Source organism: Sinohyriopsis cumingii, chromosome 7, assembly GCF_028554795.1.
Source record: "Sinohyriopsis cumingii isolate HCF-2022 chromosome 7, ASM2855479v2, whole genome shotgun sequence".
Lineage (NCBI taxonomy): Eukaryota > Metazoa > Mollusca > Bivalvia > Unionida > Unionidae > Sinohyriopsis > Sinohyriopsis cumingii.
Window position 1 is genome coordinate 115983752 of NC_142967.1, and position 22933 is coordinate 116006684.

At 35.7% G+C, this 22933-nt stretch overlaps 2 pseudogenes; both read right to left on the reverse strand.

The window, feature by feature from the left end:
- Positions 1–1075: 1075 nt before the first annotated feature.
- On the reverse strand, positions 1076–2350 carry LOC149795977 (cytochrome P450 2U1 pseudogene; annotated as a pseudogene).
- An 18468-nt stretch (positions 2351–20818) lies between these two features.
- On the reverse strand, positions 20819–22637 carry LOC149795978 (cytochrome P450 2U1 pseudogene; annotated as a pseudogene).
- Between the last annotated feature and the right edge of the window lie 296 nt (positions 22638–22933).

The window sequence follows — 22933 nt, forward strand, 5'->3', positions numbered from 1 at the left end:
CTATATCCTTGTTAACCAGATTTACAACGAAGAATTTCTTTAGTTATAAATAAATGCAATCAAATTAGTCCGACTGCAAAATTCTTGTTAAGCTTGTACCTAGACTTAAAATATATGCAAGAATCACCAGGTTTTCGGTACAACAAAACGAAATGAAATCTAGTTTTACCTGTACATAAGTACATGTAATGCTTTCCTATAGAATGAAAATTAAATATAAATACCAAATCCACGAGCATTTCCATTACCTAAAATATACCATGAGTGTACGGTCTTAGAAATGCACGTACAGTTGCGACTGATATTTCATTTTATAGCATGATTACAAAATTCACCAAATGACCGTGTCATGAAGTTTTCTTGCACATTTCGATACATTGTATAGGATTTTGTTAAGGACAGACTTTTAATTAAAGCAGCTTCAGTCAGTATTGTAACATCAATAGATCGCTTACATCACATCAAAAAAGATCGAATTATAATAATAAAAAATAAATAAAATAAAATAAAATAAAATAAAATAAAATAAAATTTTAAAAAGTAAATATTCTACCGTTTCAAGTTCAAACTTATGAATCCTGGATGAGCGAGGAGAACGGATGTTTCCATAACGCCCCTTTGTGTTTCGCTGTTGCATGTAATCTACCAGACTCAAACTGCCTGAGATTAGTCTCAGAACTGCCTTTATTTTATAAAAAACGAATATCCTAAAATAACTTTCCCAAACCAATGATATGACAGCAAAATACGAACCGTCAAATTAGTCTGTGTCGAACCATCATAAATAAATGTGTTTGAATTATATGGTCAAACACAAGCATGAGCGATACTGTATCTCAAAACATGTTTTGAACATTTCAGCTATGAATGGCATAAAATAAGCAGGACTTAAGGTCTCACTCTAAGAAATGAAAATTTTACTGATCAAAAATAATTTCAAAGACAAGAGTCACATGTACTCGATGACTTCATGGTAGTAGTATCATCTATACAGATGAAATATGTGAAAACGAAAAGGAATGGAATATTTTTACCATTTTACTCGATTGTTTACTCCTCAAGTTGACGCATGCTATTAGCTTCGTCTCACAACTCTGATTAAGAAAGGCACTGGAGAGTAGGTCATTCCCAGAATTCCCTTCCGTTCTGGAAGCGGCTCGCCCTCTACCGGAAGAAATTCGAACCTTTGAGTGAGTGTGGCAAGAAAGAGAAATAACTCCATACGAGCTACACCTTCACCGAGGCACACACGCCTTCCGATGGAGAACGGAATATGCTCCTTTGGCTTTGATATGTGACCATCTGCATCTAAATACCTTTCTGGTCGGAAAACGTCTGGATCTTTAAAGGTTGAAGAATCGTGGAGTACTGAATGAAGATTTATGAGGATTGTTGTTCCTACAGGAATACGGTATCCCCGAAACAGGATTTCTTTCGATACGGCGTGGGGTACTGCAAGGGGAACCACGGGATAGACCCTCAATGTTTCCAAGATGGTGGCCTCCAAGTATGAGAGATATTCTTTATCTTTTAATCTGGGCAATCTTTCTCTACCAACCACTTTATCTATCTCCTCGAAGCACTTCTTCTGAATCTCTGGAAAATGAATAAAATGTAGTAATATCCATCTTATACTCGTCGCCGTAGTTTCGCTCCCGGCAGCGAATAAATCTCCAATCGACATGCATAACTGCAAGTCAGTAAAAGTGGAAACTTCGCCCTCTTGTTCTCTTCTGCCAGCCTCGGAGATATAGAGGTCAATGAAGTCACGCGCAGACCCATCCTCGAAAATGGTTTTATGTTCTTGAATCATACTTTCAAACCACCTGTATGTTTGCTTTGAATTCTCCTTTAGACGCCTCATTTTTAAAGGATCTCCAGGCAAATAATCAAGTAGAGGAAAACAATTCACGAGAACACTTGCATTGCCAAGAAGTGTCATTGCCTGATCCACGTTATCCAAAAAATCTCTGAAATTGGCGTCTGTATGCTTGAATCTTTTACCAAATACTATCTGGGAGATAACATTGGCAACGCATGTATTTACTATGCCTTTAGTTTGGAAAGGATGGCCATTTTGTTCTTCGAAAAGTTTTACCAATTCTTGAGCTTCCTCAAGTATATTCTGTTCGAATGACGAGCGCCCAAATCCGAATTCCTGCAACGCATTCACAGCAAAACGTCGGTGCTCCTTCCACAATGCTCCAGAAGTGACTATTATTCCTCTCTTTTCGGTCAGCATCTCTGACACGAAGTTTCTTGGTCTGTCTGAAAAAAAGCGACCATTTTGAACAAGAGCTTCCTTAATGGCACTGTATCCATTGATTACGATAATCAGCTTCCTGCCCATATATAAACTATATATATCTCCATGTTCGATCCGAAGTTTCTGAAAATATTCAAGAACATCCTTGTTAACAAGCGAAAGAATATTACCAAATATCGGGAAAACGGGCTTTGGGAATGGCGGAATGCCAGTTGGTAATTTGGTTATGTAATAAACCAACAGAAAAACCAAGAAGAAAAGAAAAGCTGAAGCTACGTTGACACTGTATATTAACTCTTCAAACATGCTTTACGATTCTGGCTAGCTTATTGTATTGTCCTTTCCTATCACTTTTGAGAATGGAACCAAGTAACTGTTAGCTATTTCTCTACGTGACAACTGGTTCAGCGAACAGGTTTGAGTCCACGTCTTTTTCTGTTTATGTTGCACTGGGAACGATGTGCATGCCTTGTATAAATATATGAGAATATGCCACAATGTCTTTTCCAGTGCCAGTACATTTAGCATGTATTGGGGTCAATGTAAAACTCCTTAACATGTAGGCTATAGTATGTAGCTCTAAATAGATCCTCGCTGTTCATGCTATCTGGAGCGTGCGGACTTCTTTGTTTGGAAATACAATAATTACGAGACTCCAATACCCTAGTTCTCTTATTTTCTCCACACCCTATGATCCTTGCAGGTACTACGTAAATCTATACGTCACTCGTCATTCAGATCCGACTTTGGGGAGTAGAATTACAGACTTAGACGGACAAGAACTGATATTGTATTATAGTCAATTATAGTGATACACATACCTACTATTTGAGAGTTTTGTTTGGTTTGAAAATTTGAAGCAATGCGCGGTATTAATATAAATGTTCTAGCCCTTCAATAGAGTGTCATTAAAGTTATAAAGTCATTGTGCAGAATATTCAGCCTAAAATGAATTCATGGGAGAATGCTAGATCAATAATTTTTACCAATTATCAATTATTTCTCACAGTAATAAAGTTTGTTACCCTTTTTTAAATTTCTTTTGAACTCGATATTGGCAAACATATACAGTTCACTAGTGCCCATTGCTCCAATCTATATTCTAAAGTGTTTGAAGGAACAAAAATATAACATTAGAAATATTACCGTTTTTAATTATCGTGCTTTGCATATATTTATATAAAGTTAATTCATTTTGCATGAATCACATGCTTATAATGCTGAAAAATGTATCCTATCAATGGTTCATCTAAATGATCACTGCATTTGGTTAGGAATGTAATGTGGTTAATAGATTATGAAATGATGTTTCCTACTGGAGTGTAAAAGAATGAGACCTTAATGTTTAAAATGGGTATATCAAAATTGGCTACAATGGGACATTAACATGGGGAATACAGGGCCGGCACTTTGGCGACAATGGGACTTTAACATTGGAATAAAGGGCCACTTTAGCGACAATGGGACCTTAAAGTTAAAAAAATGGGTATATAAAAATTGATAACAGTGGGACTTTAACATGGGCATACATGGCCACTTACGGACAATGGGACAATAAAGTTCAAATAGGAAGTTTGCACTTTGGGGTCAATGGAAATTGAACATGGATAACGTCATGGGGTTTATAGGGTGAAATGCATTTATAGGGACAAAGGTTCATAGGGACAAACATAGACATACAGAAACAAACAAGTACACGTGCAAACAAAGAAGACGGAAACATACAGAAAATAAGAGAGAGATGTTCCAAAGAAAGACTCACAGATAGAATAGAGACTCCAATAAGAAAAGTCTATTGTTTGGGTACAAAATATTTAAGTATATACATGGGTTCTCTGACCTGTGCTATGGTCTAAGGATTATCCATATAATATATAGTCATTTGGACATGAAACAAACCTATTTAGAAGTTATTCAGTTCTTGGATCTAGTAAGCTACTTTTTAAAATTAAAGTTCATGCCTTAAAAAACACCTCATATACAATGTATTTACATTTCATAAAAAATGACATTTTCTTTCACGCACCATTTTTAAGAAATAGCTAAAGCAAGAAAAAACTATCAGATAGGACAAAGTTCATGTTTCTCTCTGTATCCGTCACACACGTTGTTTAAAATCTGGCCAGCTACCACTTGTGTCCCAGTGTAGATTTTTTTCATCACGAACTCCCTTTCATTCGTCATTCTTCTGTTATGTTCATCGTGCTAGGTACATTTATCGGTAAGCAGATCAAGTGCAGTCATTGTCTTCTTCCCATGTAGGTACAACGTATGCAATATGAATAGTCACTTTTCCATCGGTGATGTCAAATTTTCCTCTCATCGTCTGCACGTCTTCAATTGTCCTCAAAAGTTTGGAAGAAGTTAATTCTGCAGGTGTACTAAACCTGAGACATACAGGAGAGTTCAAACTGTCGTGATACATAGATAGGCTCAAACAACCACGATCATTGACTTGGTACTGTCGTTTGAGCTCCTCTAACAGTGAGTCAAATAAGTCCGTAATGAAACCTGCTGATTCCTCGGGTGGAATGTCACACGCGGCGTCTTTAAATTGCACTGTGTAGGAGTAAGTTGTCGTCCTAAATTTTCTCAAAATCGCTATCTGAGTCATTTGGATGCTAAAATACTCCTTTAGGGCTACTGAATCCTTTCCGTTCTTGGACGCACTTTGCTGTGACGATATGGTGATGGTGAAAGAAGCCAGCGATGTTTGTTCCTTCTCTTTTTTCATCTGCGTAGAGTGATTCATCTTTTTCGGCGCTTGCTCTCGCAATGAAGTGTCGTTCCTGGAAGTCGAACCTTTTAATTCTGGTTGATATCAAAGTGTCCATAAGGTAAAGTCTTGTAGTCTGGAAGTTGCACTGATTGCACATAGTTTTCCATGGCGTTAGCAAATAAACAACTAAGACGTCGTAATTCGTTGGTGATGTGATCGTTACACACAGCATCGCACTCGAGTTTCTCATTGGACTTGAGCCTCTCATTCAATTCTTGCTGACTCGAAGTCATCTTAAGTGTTGGTGGCTATTGTCTTGGAACCAAATTGTTTTATACCAGTGTGTCCGTACGGTAAAGTGAAGTGGTTGGGAAGTCGCACTCGTTTCTAATACACGACTTGATGCACTTTTTACTAAGGTCGATTGATGATCTGGTGTTTGGCTCAACGTACAATCTTGTGAGCTTGGTAGGTGGTCACTTGGAAATCTTGATTCTTTCCAGACTGCAAGACTTCTTTCAAAACCCCAAAGTTCACCACCTGACTGGTGCGATAATTGAGAGTCAATTCTTTCACTTTACACTTAGAATCTTGTCGTTGGGGTGCTCGTCCGTCTAGGCTCCTAAACGGTCTCCTTCGACCTCAGGGTGTCCGTGACCCAAGCGATCGATTTAGATGCATCTGTCCGTGTCAAAATAAAGGACACGATCTCCTAATTGGTGTAACGCTTCGTACAATTTTAAGCGAGCATGGGCTGTCACGTAAGCCGCAATGATGACATTTCCAAATTCGTCGGCTTCTACAAAGTCCAATTCTTCTTCGTAATTGACCGGGATCAAGTCCTCACGAAGGACGTCCACGCGTTTCATGTATTTGGTTTTGTCGTGAATCTTCTGGAAGTAGCGGGAAGGTTCTGTCAAATACACCGTCTTGGATAAGCTCGGTCATTGTTCCATTTCGCCCTACAAGCAATTTAATCTTCATTAAACGTGGCAGTTTGCAAGTGTTACTTTCCTTTTGCATTATTGTCAATGGCTGCTTGCAAGTGCTACATTCATAATTCTAGTCATGAATGTGCTATTCTTCATTGACGCTAGCTGTAAATGTCTGCTTGCAAGTGCTTAGATCTACTTTTCTTCTGCGTCATTGTATTCTGTTTAGAAACTTGCCACATTACAACTGCATCATTCCAACTGCTGTTCCCATACAGATGTGGCCTTAAAACAATGTAAATACTAAATTTTATCAGTATCGTCTTTATTTTCCAACATGTGTCGCCATTTGGTGTCATGATGGCATACTAAAGATTAGCATGACATTATGAAAAAAGACGGCGCTCTAAATTTCTAAAGTGTTTCCTTCACCAGAAATAATTATTGCTCCCCACGGAGCTTTACAGCATTCATTTTATGTCGATAAATATTGTACTTCTTTTAGTTCCTTTTTTAAGGTGTACGTTAGCAACGAAGTTTTAATCCTTCTCTAAAACCACGTGCTTTCTCAGAGATCTAAGTGATTTACAGCACCTTACGAAAAGAAAGACGCATAAAATTACAGCAGTGTGGTCCATCTTCTTCAGCCCCAGTTTTGACGCACTTAAGTATTTACTTTCACCGTTTAAGAAATCTACTTCTTAGTGATATGTATCATTACATTTGGAAACATCAGTTACTTTTGCAAATTAAGGATCAGAAACGACGAATATATATTCCCTCTTAACACTTCTTAACGAGCTTTCATCAGACGAACCCTGGTTGTACCTATTGTATTGTACGTCACCCATTTTGACGCACCTCACAGACGTTCATCCTTTCCTATAATACTATTGTACATAAACTCAGACGAAAATAATATGCTTCATAGCAACATCAACAGCACATAAAAAAGTTTGTAGGTAAAATGACATTTAAAAGAATTTAATTCTTAAAGGTTTTCTTATTCTTATCACAATCTTCATTTTTTAAGATATTTTGTCACAAAAGCCGAAATAATCAAATTGTGGAAAATCAAGTTTGTTTCGTGATAACACTGTTTACTTGCGATTAGAAGTACTAGATTTAGTGTACAATTATTTTTCAATACTTAATTTGCATTTTTAATGTACATAACCTCCACCTCTAACCTTTGAATGTATTTATATATAACAACAGCCTTAAAACCGGTTTGCATCCTTTAAAATTTGTGTCTCTAAAACTGAAAATAATTAGAGACAAAGGACATTATGTTACAGGAGATTTTACTTTTATTTATTGTAATTCTTATCATTATCAAACCAATTAAAAATAATAAATTGATTCAAGAATTAAAAGATATAAACATAGCACCCTAAGGTTCTAATTATTCAGCTGCTCATTGTCACATTGTAATATAAACTTTAAAAGAATTTTTGAAATATGAATGTGGTGACTCATGATGCCGACTTTTTAAGTGTGGTGCTCTTTGCAATATAAAAGTAGTTTAGTGAATTATCTTTGATGAGAGAGAGAGAGAGAGAGAGAGAGAGCATCAAAACTACATATTTCATTAAGTTATTGTAATTGTATACATGTATCCTGGGTCGGAAAACGTGTTTTGGGGCATTCTTAGGATCTTTCCTTCAGCAAGTTATCAACATGAGAAAAAACTCTACTGTACTTGCTTGATGATTATACAGGATAGAATTTTATTGATCACTGTCTTTTTATTTGGTTTGATTGTGTTTAATTGCCTACATGTATCCTGGGTAGTTAGTGGTGTTTTGGGACAGTCTTTTGCTGTTTTGGGGTAACCATGGGGTCTTTCATTTGGTGATAATTACCAACATGATTACACAACGCAGGAATTTACTGATCAAGTCTTTTTAAGGTTTGATTCATTATAATTGTATACATATATCCTGGGTATTTGAGAGTGTTTGCTAGCAGTCTTGTGTTAGCCCTATGACTTTCAGGGTGATAGGCAGACAGATTAAACTGTTGGATGTCTAATTCATACATAAGTTGTTGGAAATGATCTAACATAAAATTGCTGTACAGATTTGGGGAGACAAACAACTGTTAAAAAACATTACCTAAACTATTAGAACAGTCTTTGCTTTAATATTTACCAAAGGAATAGCCTATATAAATCTTGAGGACGCACACATTATGGTCAACAAGTATTGGTTGCTTGATTTGGTATTAGGTACGGAACCGACAGTAAATTTTTATGCTAAATGGCTTGTGTAATGGTCAAATGCAGGAATAGGTTGCAGATGTGCCAAAGATATCTTCTGATTGGTATTTCCAACCATTTGACAAGTGTAACAAGATCTATGGTACTTATAAACATCAATTTTTTTTTCGGCAAATAAAAATGATTGAGGATCTTGTGATAAGTCTCACTGACACCAACCTGACCAGCTAGACTATGAATTTCGTGTCTATACGACTTGGGAACAACAATTTCATTGCTTACTGACCACTCATCAACAGCAGGTACATCAAATGATCTCCACAAAGTAACAAACTGGTACTTGTTTAACTTCAAGACTAGACAATCCAGGTGTTTGTTCCTTATAAATGCCTACGTGAATGGTAATTGTTGTTTTAGACTAATTCATCTAACAATATTGTTTTTATGAAAGCCGGTTTCCATGAAATATTAATTTTTCTTCAATATTTCCTTTCAAAAGCTAAACACAGGACTGTATATAGTTTTTAATTATTTATTTTGCTTTATTGCATAGTTGTTTTGTGCTGATATTTTTTGTGTCATGACAATATTAACTTATATTTTAAACAGGATAAAATAACGATAAGATCACAGACAAATGAAAATATATATGGGGGTTGGAGGGGGTGGGGGGCGATAGATGCTACAACAGCCTGAGCTGTGAGCAGCCTTAAGAACTTTTAAAGTGTTTAAAAAATATGTGTGGGGGGGGTACTCTTCTAACAGAAAACAATCACATCTGTAGAAGATATATGTAAAAATTTGTACTAATCTTTTTAACTACTACATTCATTTCATATCCAAATGTATCAGGGAAGTTTGGTAATGTATTGTAGCAGTAATAATAAAAACAAATTGAGCTGGTTACTGGTAGCGGTAGAAACATTATTTGTATTCAATATATTTTATTTTTATATTTGCTACCAAAGGAGACTGATGTTTTATCAGTGAAGTACCTTACACTCAATCATCTTATCTGTACTATATACAAATGTAGTTTCTAGTTTGATATCTGTGGAAATAAAGCATCTCATAATTGTATGGAAATGTTCTTTATGTTTAGATACAAAAAATATATTTCATACTGTTAGAATTAATTTCTTATATAGTAAAATAAGTTCGTATTTTTGTATGTGATGTGCTTGTTGCAAGTCATTTGCCTCCTGCTATTGAATTGGAATTTGACATTTTAAATGAATTTGTCTTCTGAAATAATTAAAGATAATACTGGGAGCACCCCACCCCATCCCATCATAAGGTGGTCTACGAGACCTTTACGACGCATTTTTCTTTACCTGTCCACTAGTCACTTTACAAACATTAAAACTAATACACAAGCAATCGTAACATGGGTGACTCGTGGAAATTTCAGTTTTATTGCGAAATACATCACATGCATAATTGGATGTAGTATTCTGTGAGAACTTTCCATTACGTTTTTGCAGAATGATTTTAGGAGGCTATATCACCAATTCACTCTAGTGATATTTTACAATAGTGGGTTTTTTTTCCTATGGAAGCAATTATTTCAATGAGATGTGTCTTTTTGAAATTTCGTAAGGATAATATACCATACAAACTTAAGAGTCGTGATATTTTTAAAAGTAGCAGAAAATGCAAACAAGTGTAAAGAAAATAGACGAGAAAGAAAATACAGCAAATCAAGAACATGTATCGCTACTAGAAAAACCCAAGTCGCAACATGTGGCATACAGTGAAGTGAAGAGGAGCCAGAAATCAAAATGGCTACTATTATCTCAAACTATGGCAGAGGAGCTGATAAAGTAGCACAGACTTGCGTACAATCGATGAATGAACGTTGCAAATATTAGAATACAAAAGTTGTGGTCAAATGATGGCGGAGAAACTTTTCCGTTAAACTAATGCTAGGGAATCGAACTTAGAGGATCTTAGCTTAGTTTGTATTCATCAGGGAATTGTGTGATAGATAAATGATCCCATGCATACAATTTACCTATGATGGGTGTTTGGTTATAATTTGCATGAGTTTTCTAAATGTATTAGCATAGAATGCTGTATCCTGGTGTCAGGATAATGTTCCTGGGTGGGACATGATGTTATATGTCTGCGGAATGATGCCTCAGTGCTAGACATAACTATAAACTGGCAAATGCAGACATCGTGGCGATATGACTGAAACAATGTTAAGCTACGTTAAAATCCTAATCATACACACACACACACCACGTTTAAAAACAAGAAAAACAATTAAACATATAAGCTAGTTAGGATACGTCTGAAAGTAAACGATGCCATTATATATGTGGCACTCAATGGAACTAATCGATTGATGACATGTTCTGTGTATTTTATTATGGTCGTATGATTCATTTTTCTTCAACTTTCTCACAACCTCTTCATTTCATTTTGCATAATGTTAACGCACGATCGGCTGTCCGTTTCGTCTTCAATATCTTGATCTCAAATAGGCTTGACAGTATTCCTAATTTTATCGGCAAAATATGAGATGAAACGATTACCAAGTCTGTCATTTCTACGGAATTCAAAATGCTGACGCTACGCGTCACGAATCAAATAATGAGGTTTCCGATTTATGTCTCCGTCCAGATATTTTATCTTAAGCCTTTCTTAATTTAGTTTTAGTGTTCCACAGAACTTCCCTGCATCCAGTTCCACAGCTTTTCCAAATTACTGAGTTGTTAATGTGGCCCAGGTGGATGGAGCGTTCGGACTGGATGCGCGACGCCGCCGGTTCGAATCGCAGCCAAGCCATACAAATTGTTTTTATAAAAATGATACTAACAGCTGCCTAGCAAGGCGTTCAGCCTTAAGAGGTTAGTGTTAGGACTGTTCGACCTGGTGTCCGGATAATACGATTGGGTAGGACGTTATGTTACATGTCTGAGGCACGATTCCTCACTGCTAGACATTAATATAAACTGCCACATTACAGACATAGTAGCAATATGACTGAAAAACTGTTAAAGCTACTTTATAAACCCAAAATTACACACAAACACACACTACAATATAGCATGATCAGCTTAACTTCAAACTTTGCTTTCTTGGAATGAAATGAAAAGCGTGGAGATTAATTGGTGCTTTATTTCAAGATGTTAAAACCATCGTTTGGCTTCACGGAAAATATATCAGGCAAAGTGCTTAAGAGTTTGTTCAGTTTCTTATTCAAGCTTGAATACAGGTTGGTACCTTAAGTATCCCATGTGTTCCACTGGCTAATGACACGACGCTGCTATCCTCATTAATTAATGACATGCGTATTCTGCTTCGAAACCTGTACGACTTTAGGTCTCACTGGATAGCTTCGTATTTTGAATCCACCCTAATTTTTAAGGTAGAAGGCATGAACCTAATTATCATAAACCTAGGATTTATAAATTCACACAAAAGCTAAACATGTAATGTGGTTTAGATTTACTTTGAGTTAGGCTTGAAAATGAGTTGGCTTGTTTGGTGACTGTCTGTCATAGTTAGACTAGCACTGGAGATTAAATGCTTAGCTTGGGCTGCAAGTGAACAGCAGACATGGCTTACGTTTTTACGTATGTCTGCTACAAAGGTAAATATCTAAAAATCGAGATGGTAGTGGGGTGATGAAAAGTATGCTAATTTATTTAAGTACTAGTGAACTTAATTCATTCATACGGCACATGCTGATTATTTTAGCTGCCTTGTCACAGGAAAATATTCAAAATAGTTTTGTGCTGTAAAAAAATGAATGTTTGCATTCATTTTTTTTACAGCACAAAGCTATTTTGAATATTTTCCTTTAACAAGGCAGCTAAAAGAGGGGTTGTGGCAGTGTTGGTTCACTATAAAAGCCACCAGTTGTATAAGGAATTAACCTGATTGCCTCATTCAAAATCTCACATGCATGCTTTCTACAAAAATCATTGGTTTGGTTTTATTTGTATCTTCAGTGTAAAATTATTCTCATTTTTCTGCAATAGGTCATTGTCGGATGAAAATTCACCAGATAAACTGTTCAGCGGGACATTACAGCTAAGTGGAGACTGCGATACGATGCTGATGAAATCAGTATTGTCAAATTTTCAAAGAACAGATTCCAGTAAGAAACTTCGTTCGCGTTTGGATATACTGAGAGTCCTACGGTTTCGTGAAGAACATACCTTTGGATTTGGATTCCTCTTTCCTCTGACCTTTCTAATACTGTTACAGTGACCATTACTGGTTAATAAAACGCATCGACATTTGATTCCCTTTTAGTGACTGGTGTAGGAAAGGATGGTATGAATTGTTACGTATATTTAATTTACATAGTTTGTTAGTATTTTTAAAACTTCATTACATGCTTTGGATAATGTGACATTGTATGTTGGACCTGACCTTGTTAAATAATCAAGTTCGTTTTTTACCTGACTGTATTATTGACTTTGGGTTTGCAGTGAATATGTTTACCTAATTTGAATCGTGAACTTTAGAAATTCCATATGAATTGCCGGGTCTACCTGTAAACGTTCTAGAAGGTTATTTTTCCATTAGTTAAGGAATTTTTAGAAATGTTAATTGTGACCTGAGGTCAGGTGGAAGACTAAATAATCTTGTGACTGGAAAAATTATACATTCGTTCTTTAAAATGATGGCAGTATCTAAGGTATTATGTTGTGTACAGTAATACATTTCTGTTGGATTGTTTTTTTGTTTTTTTCTTTCTTCAAATTAATTAATTTAAAGTGATTCTGCTCTAGAAATACAAAAGTCTCATCAAAAATAATATTCTTGGAAATAGAAACTTGAAAGTATACTGAAGTTTCAAATAAGGATTTAATGTTTGGACTGAAGTTTTGTGATCCAACAAAAGACTGTTGCCACACCAGCATTATACGGGCCACCACGGCCAGATCAACAATTTGATCATTGGATTTAATTAGGATTTCGACAAAAGTTTGTTTAGAACTTTAATTATTAGAACTTGCGTCTGCAATTCTAGGATTATTTGAGACTTAATTCACAATACCGTAAGTTCCTATTGGTACATTTCACTTTGTATTCTAGGGAAATAAATTATTTGTTAATTATTACAAAGCCTGTTGCTTCTCACTATTTTATATGACTTATTTTAAGACCACATATAGTAATACTAAACTGGTTCCAAGTTTCTGGAAACACTCGAGAACATCCTTGTTATCAAACTTATGGTGGAATATCGGATGGCCATTTGGTTACGAAGTAAATAAATAAAAGCAAACAGAAGAATACCAGCACCGTGGTTACATTTACACTTTTTGATAGATCTTCAAAAACATGATGAACAATTATGGTTACACAGTTTTGAACTTTATACGCATGTGATCCTCGTTCAGATTTTGAGGCGCAATTTTCTCGTCACATGAAAATGGAACCCAGTAAATGAGAGGTAATACCGTATTTAAAACAAAATCAATATACCGCTTTATATACACGTCTTCCTGCTTTTGTAACAGTGGATATGATATGCAGTATTTATATAAGGTGGTTGCAGCACAGGAGTCTGACGTTTTATCAATAAAGTACGGCTAAATCTCTGACAATATGAAATCACCTTATCGGTTGTATAAATGAACACAATGAGTGGAACGGCGATCACAACCCTCCGCTCCATTCGACTTTTCTCACGTGTCTTTTATCGCTTCAGAATCGCAAGGAGACTGGAAAACTACACATATACATTCAAAAGACAGTGACATACCAATGCATAACTCTCAGACGACCATTTCATTAATCCAGTCTGGCGAATTAACCTTTATTTTCCCCACTGCAGTCAAAAACCCTCACATATAAAATCCATTAGACGGAAGTAGCCCATTCTACCGCGGGCTGAATGACATTATGAAAGTAATTTAACAAGATAAAATGTTTAGCTTGCTTTTTATTTCAGATTGTATCATTTTATAATTTTATATAAATTTCCAGAACAGAAATATGTAGTTGAATTTCGGATAGCAGAAATAATTGTTGATGACGTCATCACAATTCAAATATTAAAAACGGATGCTGGACCCGGTAGATTGAACGAAATGTTCATCGATTTTCTAGAGGTTGCCACCTGCTACGATTATTTGTTGTTTGTACTTATATGTTTTCATAAAAGAAAATAATAGTGGACAAGACAGCATGATACTTGTATGAGATGTATTAGTTATTATGATGATAATCATTGAATGAAAACAACAGTAGGATAGGAGAATAGCTGATACTTTATACCACTGATTAACCAATGATGATGATGTGTGTGAGAGAGAGAGAGAGAGAGAGAGAGAGAGAGAATTGCGAATGATAAAATCAATACGTAATACGATACATTACAATGAATGACATCGCGAGAGAGAAAATAATGATTCATGTATGATTTTCCGATGATGATAGAGAGAGCAAAGCAGATGACGAATGAAAAATTTACTTATATTAAGCAGTCTAGTTTCCTATTTCCATTAATTGTACAACATATAATTTTTATAAACCATTCTGAGAGTCAAAGTTATTCAACTCACATTGGAACGAGACAAGGATGTCCCAGATGATGGTAATGTACAACAGGAACATGACTACCTATGACCTACACATAATGTGAGTCAAAAATGCTCACAAGATTAAAAATATGGTATATGCAAATTGCCAATTTACAAAGTACACAAGTGTTAGGTTCTGAACAAAGTATATTAATGAATTCAAGGAAATGTTATGATGCTATAATATTTCATATTATTGTTATTGCATAGTGTGACATAGGAAAATATTTACATTACAAACACATATAGAGTAATGAAGAACTCATCTGGTAACTTGTAAAAATATAATGGAGCCTAATTAAAATTTAGCTGAAATTGTACAACAAAGAAGTTTAGTGCATAAAGCAAATGGAAATGTACCAGTTTATTATGGATAATTTCAGTTATTATGACAATATGCACCATCTGACTTGTATAATTTCTAACCCTTATTCTTTCTGAAGCTCAGCTATGACGAACAGGCCAATGTACTCAATTAAATATCATAAAAGATAAAAGACAGATAATAGAGGTAGAAGCCACAAATGCACATTGGTCAGCATGCCAGACATGTGACTTAAAATATATGGGTTCAAATCCTACCATCAAATCAGGCCTGATCAGCATCCACAGTGTCAAAAGTGTCCATGGTGTCATAACCGGGGCTCAGATTAAACATTTTGGGGGTTATGATGCATAAATGAAGGTAAAGGGAAACACTGCTTAGTACAGAGCTCCATTATAATATATTTTCTGTTATATGGCACATACTGTCATGTACCCCATTTTATTATAATGTAGTAAAATTATGTGTGTCATATTCTTCAGTATGAGACGATAAGGCAGTATATTCCATGGCTGGTATGGACAGTGTTATAATGAAAGAGAGCTTTAATAAAGAGGAACACAGAACATGTCAGGTTCACATATGCTGAACTTTCCACAACCTACACCAGCACTGCTCAGTGAACATATACCATGATCATATGAGCATGCACTGCCTTGTAAGACAACGAATTCTCTTCTAAGTTGTTTTTTGTGTCAATAATGTACAAGACAACCCTAACTAAACCATTAACAGTTGAGAGAAATAACAATGGTGGTTATGTTACTACAGATATTGCCTATAAAGATTGCACACCACTAAAAAGGTTAAATTCAAAGAAACACTTAGTATATCTTTATTCACTGACATGAGTGCAGATTGTTTAGTTTAGATTTTGCATTAAATCAAACGTAAATCAGAACTCAGGTAAATGGAATAATACTGTCTGTGAATTTATATATAGTACCAAAAACAAACCCCATAAAGATATGGAAGGGAAGTAAAACTTGCTCAAGTCAATATGTACCCAAGTCAAAACATAACTAAATCAATGTAACCCAACCCAAAATAAAGCTAGTCCCAAACATGTCAAGGTTTGGTGATATATTGTACAATTTTAAGTTCGTGTGTTTAAAGTTACATATATCAGTCCATACTTCTTCTTTGTAAGTTGTTAATAGAAACAGCTTGTTTCAGACAGTTTTATTTGTATCACTATAGAAAAGATGCTTTGAATAATATAACATCATGGCCATTGAAATATCGTTTGTTACTGAACCCTATAATTTAATTTGGAATAACTCGACACCGTTCTTTACGAAATGCACTTTTGCAAATTAAGTATGTCTGAAAGTAATGAAAAATAAGACAAATCAGAGACAGGGAAATGATTTAACTTCTGACATTATTTGAGAATTTGATCTGGCTTATGAAAAAGGCAAAGTTAAATAAAACTTTTATTGCATAAAGAAAATGTTTATACAACAAAACACAAACTATGACAAAACTATGGGTTATTCACATATGCATGAAAATCAATGAAGTCTGCTTAGTAGTAAAACATCAATGGATAACATGGAAGGGTACTTCACTCTGCAGTAAGTAATATTTAATGGAATATTTTCAAATTATTGCCATCCAATTAAATGTGGATCTTGTATCATTGCTTAATGAATACTGTAATAAAACAGTTAATCACGGTGGATACCATGCAGGCATTTGTGGATGTGAATAGTTGCATGAAAACATTACAAACAATTATTTAGATTTTTATGTATGTCACATTTTAATTTAGTTTTTTCTGTATGTACAAAAACAGAATTTCCAATAATAGACCTAAATTTATCAAATTGTCAGTATGTCACGTTTATTGCATAACCCTACTCAGCATGATGAATTGAATTTTCAGTATAAAAAAACAAATGTCTTTTTCTAGACGATAAATACAATAGTTAAATTAAAAAGTTTCAATACCAATGCACCAGTAAAGAAAATATTCTTCAAAATCCATGCACAAAATTAATCTGCAACATGATGAATAAAACAAACACAACAATACTATTCTAAAATTTCAGATTACAATCTCAGTCCCAGTCGCTAGATTTACCTTAAAAAAAAAAAACAACATTCTGCCATTGTATAGTTAAAATGGACAATGCTTGTGACCACTCTCTTGCTCCCTCTCATGATATGTGACTCAGTTATGGTGACAATTAACTACTCATGATATGTGACTCAGTTATTGTGACGATTAACTACTCATGATATGTGACTCAGTTATTGTGACAATTAACTACTCATGATAAAAACAAATGCTGAAAAGGCTGAGAACAGAGAAAGCGCCTTAAATTAAACTGGATTACAGTGTGAGATTGTGCATGAGTGTTGGCATGTATTTCCAGTTCACTTGTCAGTAGGCATTAAATCTGATTAATATAAAATTAAATTTTGTAAGGCTACTATGCAGACAACTGCAAGAGTACCTACTGCAAGACAACTGTTGGTCAGTGAGCTTTTAAGAAAATGATAATTATCATTCAACTAATCTATTGATATTAATTTTCCTAGAATAAAAAATAACACATATTCTGCGCCGTGTTCGCTACAATTATTAGACCCTAACGCATATTTACTGCAGGGTAGAAACTGGTAGAATGGGCTACTACCGTCTAGTGTTCATTTATATAATCGATAAGATGATTTCATGTTGTCAGAGATTTCGCCGTACTTTATTAATAAAACGTCAGACTATTGTGGTTACAGGTACTTCTGTACTTAACACCGCGTAAAGCTTACATGTTTACTTGCACTTCTTGCAGTTGTGGAAATGCTATGCAATCTTTATATAACTCATTCAGTACATACAGTAAAAAAAATCACAATACAGGGGTGAATTTTTGTAAATATTGTGTGGGGAGGGGGATATGTAAAGAAGTCTGTGAGAGGTCTGTGGAGCGAAGCTCCCAATGTGAGCCCAGCGAAGATCTGACAGCAACCGCTTTGGGGACATGTTGTGGTAACCTATATTATTACCATAATCGCTAATTTAATCAACCAATCAAATTGCATCTTATATCTTCGCGTTTCGAGACTTAGCAGTGTGGGTGTGGATGAATTGTATCTGATACGTGCAATGCGTTTGTGTGGAAGGCTACAAGTTGATATGGGCTAAGAGTTCCATATATAAAGTGATTATCCATCCTGAACGAAGAATGAGAGAAATAAGGTTGTTCATATCGTAAACCAAAGCTATACAACATGCTTGTATAGCATGTAGTCCAGAAATGCCGCCTTCACCGCAGTGTACGTCCTGAACGGGACATACCATTAGCATAAGGTTTATTAAAGGCCCAGCATAAACGTCTTGTTTAATGCCTTCTCCCATGCTTGAAAATAAACCTCTTGTTTGATGCCTTCTCCAATGCCTGAAAAAACTCTCTCTTGGGAAAAAAATGCCAAGATGATATATATGGAACGCTCATTCCATCCCAAGATGTACACAATATTGAGAAGGAAATAATCGGATTTCTCTGCATTGATTATACGTCACATAATGAAGGAAGTTAGGTTGTTCATGTCCTGAAGCAAAAACCAAACCTACGGAATATATTTTGTAGTGCTGCTTACAGGAACGTCGCCATCTCTGCGGCTGATGTCCTGAACTCTTAGCAAGGCTTGCACTTGGGGCTTAATGTAAGTTGTGGAACTGGTAATCTACCCCCTATAGAAATGCAATCAATTTATAGAAATGACGTTTAAATGCAAATAAATTGAATGCTACTGGCCGAAATCATACGTGGCAATCACGGTTCGATAACTGCATCAATTCGAATGAATTCACTTGAATTCACACAGTGTTGCATGCAATATATAAATCGTTTAGACTAAATTTGCCACTGAAATAAAAAGTGGATGGTTGAATTTAAATACAGAACAAATTCGATTCATGAAGGTCCAAGTTTGAAGCCTTAAGCAAAACTAAATGCTGGTTACATACGGGTAAAACGGTAGCCACCTAGCGAGTAGACATGTAATTGTATATATACACACACAGAAGGACGTTTTGTTGTCTTTCAGTGAGGGCTAGTTTCGGAGGAAGAAGAGAGAGATATCACTAATGTTAATGTGACCAGGTAATGTATTTGACAGAGACAAACGATACTGCTAAGATAAAACCACGTGAACACCACAACATTTTCATGGAAAGCATTGTATCTCTATTCTGATAATTTGCTAACAGATTGATATATAATCCAGGTGTCACAACCTCACTCTGATCGTAACGATATCGCAAAGATGGAGTTTATCAAATTCAATTTTCATAAATCGATAAAAAGGATAAATGACAAAATATCTTTTTTTTCCCACAGAATTCCGACTGTTAACGGCTAAATAATTTTTGCATCCATGTTCAGAATCCGATGTGATTTTAGTTAATATGACTACTGCATGAACTTCATCCACCACTCTGACTACTGTGTGAACTACACAGTGCAATCAGAGGGAGGAGAAATGCGGGGGGTTGATGAGAAGAAAAAGAAGGAACATTAAGTGACTAAGGTGGACGCAATAAGTCCTCTCGCACCGAAACCAAAATAGAACTGCAGTCCTAACATAAGTTAAAGCAAATCTTTCTTGCACTGGAATTCTGGGTCGAACCTCCCCACTTAGTTGGCTACGTCCAGTTGCTCGTGTATCTCTCACAGTAAGTACGTGTTACTCAGCACTGCATAATAATAATAATAATAATAATAATAATAATAATAATAAAGTTCCTCATAATTAGCAATATATCCTTTAGAGAATATATTCACATTCAGGCTGTGTTTCCGGTATAAAATCGAATTCATTCTGACCACTAAAACCGTGCTCCAGCAAACTGCTTGTTACGAGTATCAAGGACATTCAAAGTTTTCTCTTTAATGAATGTTTGGAAAGTCTAATTGATTGGCATTTGTATATGGCTGTGCTATATCCTTGTTAACCAGATTTACAACGAAGAATTTCTTTAGTTATAAATAAATGCAATCAAAATAGTCCGACTGCAAAATTCTTGTTAAGCTTGTACCTAGACTTAAAATATATGCAAGAATCACCAGGTTTTCGGTACAACAAAACGAAATGAAATCTAGTTTTACCTGTACATAAGTACATGTAATGTTTTCCTATAGAATGAAAATGAAATATAAATACCAAATCCACGAGCATTTCCATTACCTAAAATATACCATGAGTGTACGGTCTTGGAAATGCACGTACAGTTGCGACTGATATTTCATTTTATAGTATGATTGCAAAATTCACCAAATGACCGTGTCATGAAGTTTTCTTGCACATTTCGATACATTGTACAGGATTTTGTTAAGGACAGACTTTTAATTAAAGCAGCTTCAGTCAGTATTGTAACATCAATAGATCGCTTACATCACATCAAAAAAGATCGAATTATAATAATAAATAAATAAATAAAATAAAATAAAATAAAATAAAATTTTAAAAAGTAAATAATCTACCGTTTCAAGTTCAAACTTATGAATCCTGGATGAGCGAGGAGAACGGATGTTTCCATAACGCCCCTTTGTGTTTCGCTGTTGCATGTAATCTACCAGACTCAAACTGCCTGAGATTAGTCTCAGAACTGCCTTTATTTTATAAAAAACGAATATCCTAAAATAACTCTCCCAAACCAATGATATGACAGTAAAATACGAACCGTCAAATCAGTCTGTGTCGAACCATCATAAATAAAATGTGTTTGAATTATATGGTCAAACACAAGCATGAGCGATACTGTATCTCAAAACAAGCTGGACTTAAGGTCTCACTCTAAGAAATGAAAATTTTAATGATCAAAAATAATTTCAAAGACAAGAGTCACATGTACTCGATGACTTCATGGTAGTAGTATCATCTATACAGATGAAATATGTGAAAACGAAAAGGAATGGAATATTTTTACCATTTTACTCGATTGTTTACTCCTCAAGTTGACGCATGCTATTAGCTTCGTCTCACAACTCTGATTAAGAAAGGCACTGGAGAGTAGGTCATTCCCAGAATTCCCTTCCGTTCTGGAAGCGGCTCGCCCTCTACCGGAAGAAATTCGAACCTTTGAATGAGTGTGGCAAGAAAGAGAAATAACTCCATACGAGCTACACCTTCACCGAGGCACACACGCCTTCCGATGGAGAACGGAATATGCTCCTCGGGCTTTGATATGTGACCATCTGCATCTAAATACCTTTCTGGTCGGAAAACGTCTGGATCTTTAAAGGTTGAAGAATCGTGGAGTACTGAATGAAGATTTATGAGGATTGTTGTTCCTACAGGAATACGGTATCCCCGAAACAGGATTTCTTTCGATACGGCGTGGGGTACTGCAAGGGGAACCACGGGATAGACCCTCAATGTTTCCAAGATGGTGGCCTCCAAGTATGAGAGATATTCTTTATCTTTTAATCTGGGCAATCTTTCTCTACCAACCACTTTATCTATCTCCTCGAAGCACTTCTTCTGAATCTCTGGAAAATGAATAAAATGTAGTAATATCCATCTTATACTCGTCGCCGTAGTTTCGCTCCCGGCAGCGAATAAATCTCCAATCAACATGCATAACTGCAAGTCAGTAAAAGTGGAAACTTCGCCCTCTTGTTCTCTTCTGCCAGCCTCGGAGATATAGAGGTCAATGAAGTCACGCGCAGACCCATCCTCGAAAATGGTTTTATGTTCTTGAATCATACTTTCAAACCACCTGTTTGTTTGCTTTGAATTCTCCTTTAGACGCCTCATTTTTAAAGGATCTCCAGGCAAATAATCAAGTAGAGGAAAACAATTCACGAGAACACTAGCATTGCCAAGAAGTGTCATTGCCTGATCTAGGTTATCCAAATAATCTCTGAAATTGGCGTCTGTATGCTTGAATCTTTTACCAAATACTATCTGGGAGATAACATTGGCAACGCATGTATTTACTATGCCTTTAGTTTGGAAAGGATGGCCATTTTGTTCTTCGAAAAGTTTTACCAATTCTTGAGCTTCCTCAAGTATATTCTGTTCGAATGACGAGCGCCCAAATCCGAATTCCTGCAACGCATTCACAGCAAAGCGTCGGTGCTCCTTCCACAATGCTCCAGAAGTGACTATTATTCCTCTCTTTTCGGTCAGCATCTCTGACACGAAGTTTCTTGGTCTGTCTGAAAAAAAGCGACCATTTTGAACAAGAGCTTCCTTAATGGCACTGTATCCATTGATTACGATAATCAGCTTCCTGCCCATATAGAAACTATATATATCTCCATGTTCGATCCGAAGTTTCTGAAAATATTTAAGAACATCCTTGTTAACAAGCGAAAGAATATTACCAAATATCGGGAGAACGGGCTTTGGGAATGGTGGAATGCCAGTTGGTAATTTGGTTATGTAATAAACCAACAGAAAGACCAAGAATAAAACAAAAGCTGTAGTTACGTTGACACTGTATATTAACTCTTCAAACATGCTTTACGGTTCTGGCTAGCTTATTGTATTATCCTTTCCTGTCACCTTTTGAGAGTGGAACCCAGTAACTGATTGCTATTTCTCTACGTAACAACGGGTTAATTGAACAGGTTTGAATCCACGTCTTTATGTTGCACTGGGAACTATGTGTATGCCTTGTATAAATATATGAGTATATGACGCAAGGTCTTTTCCAGTACAGTGCATTTTGTATGTATTAGAGTCAATGTAAAACTGTTTAACATGTAGGCTATAATATGTAGCTGTAAAAAGATCTGCGCTGTTCATGCTCTCTGGAGCGTGCGGGCTTCTTTGTTTGGAAATACAATAATTACGAGACTCCAATACCCTAGTTCTTTTATTTTCTCCACGCCCTATGACCCTTGCAGGTATACGTAAATCTTTACGACACTCGTCATGCAGATCCGACGTCGGGGAGAAGA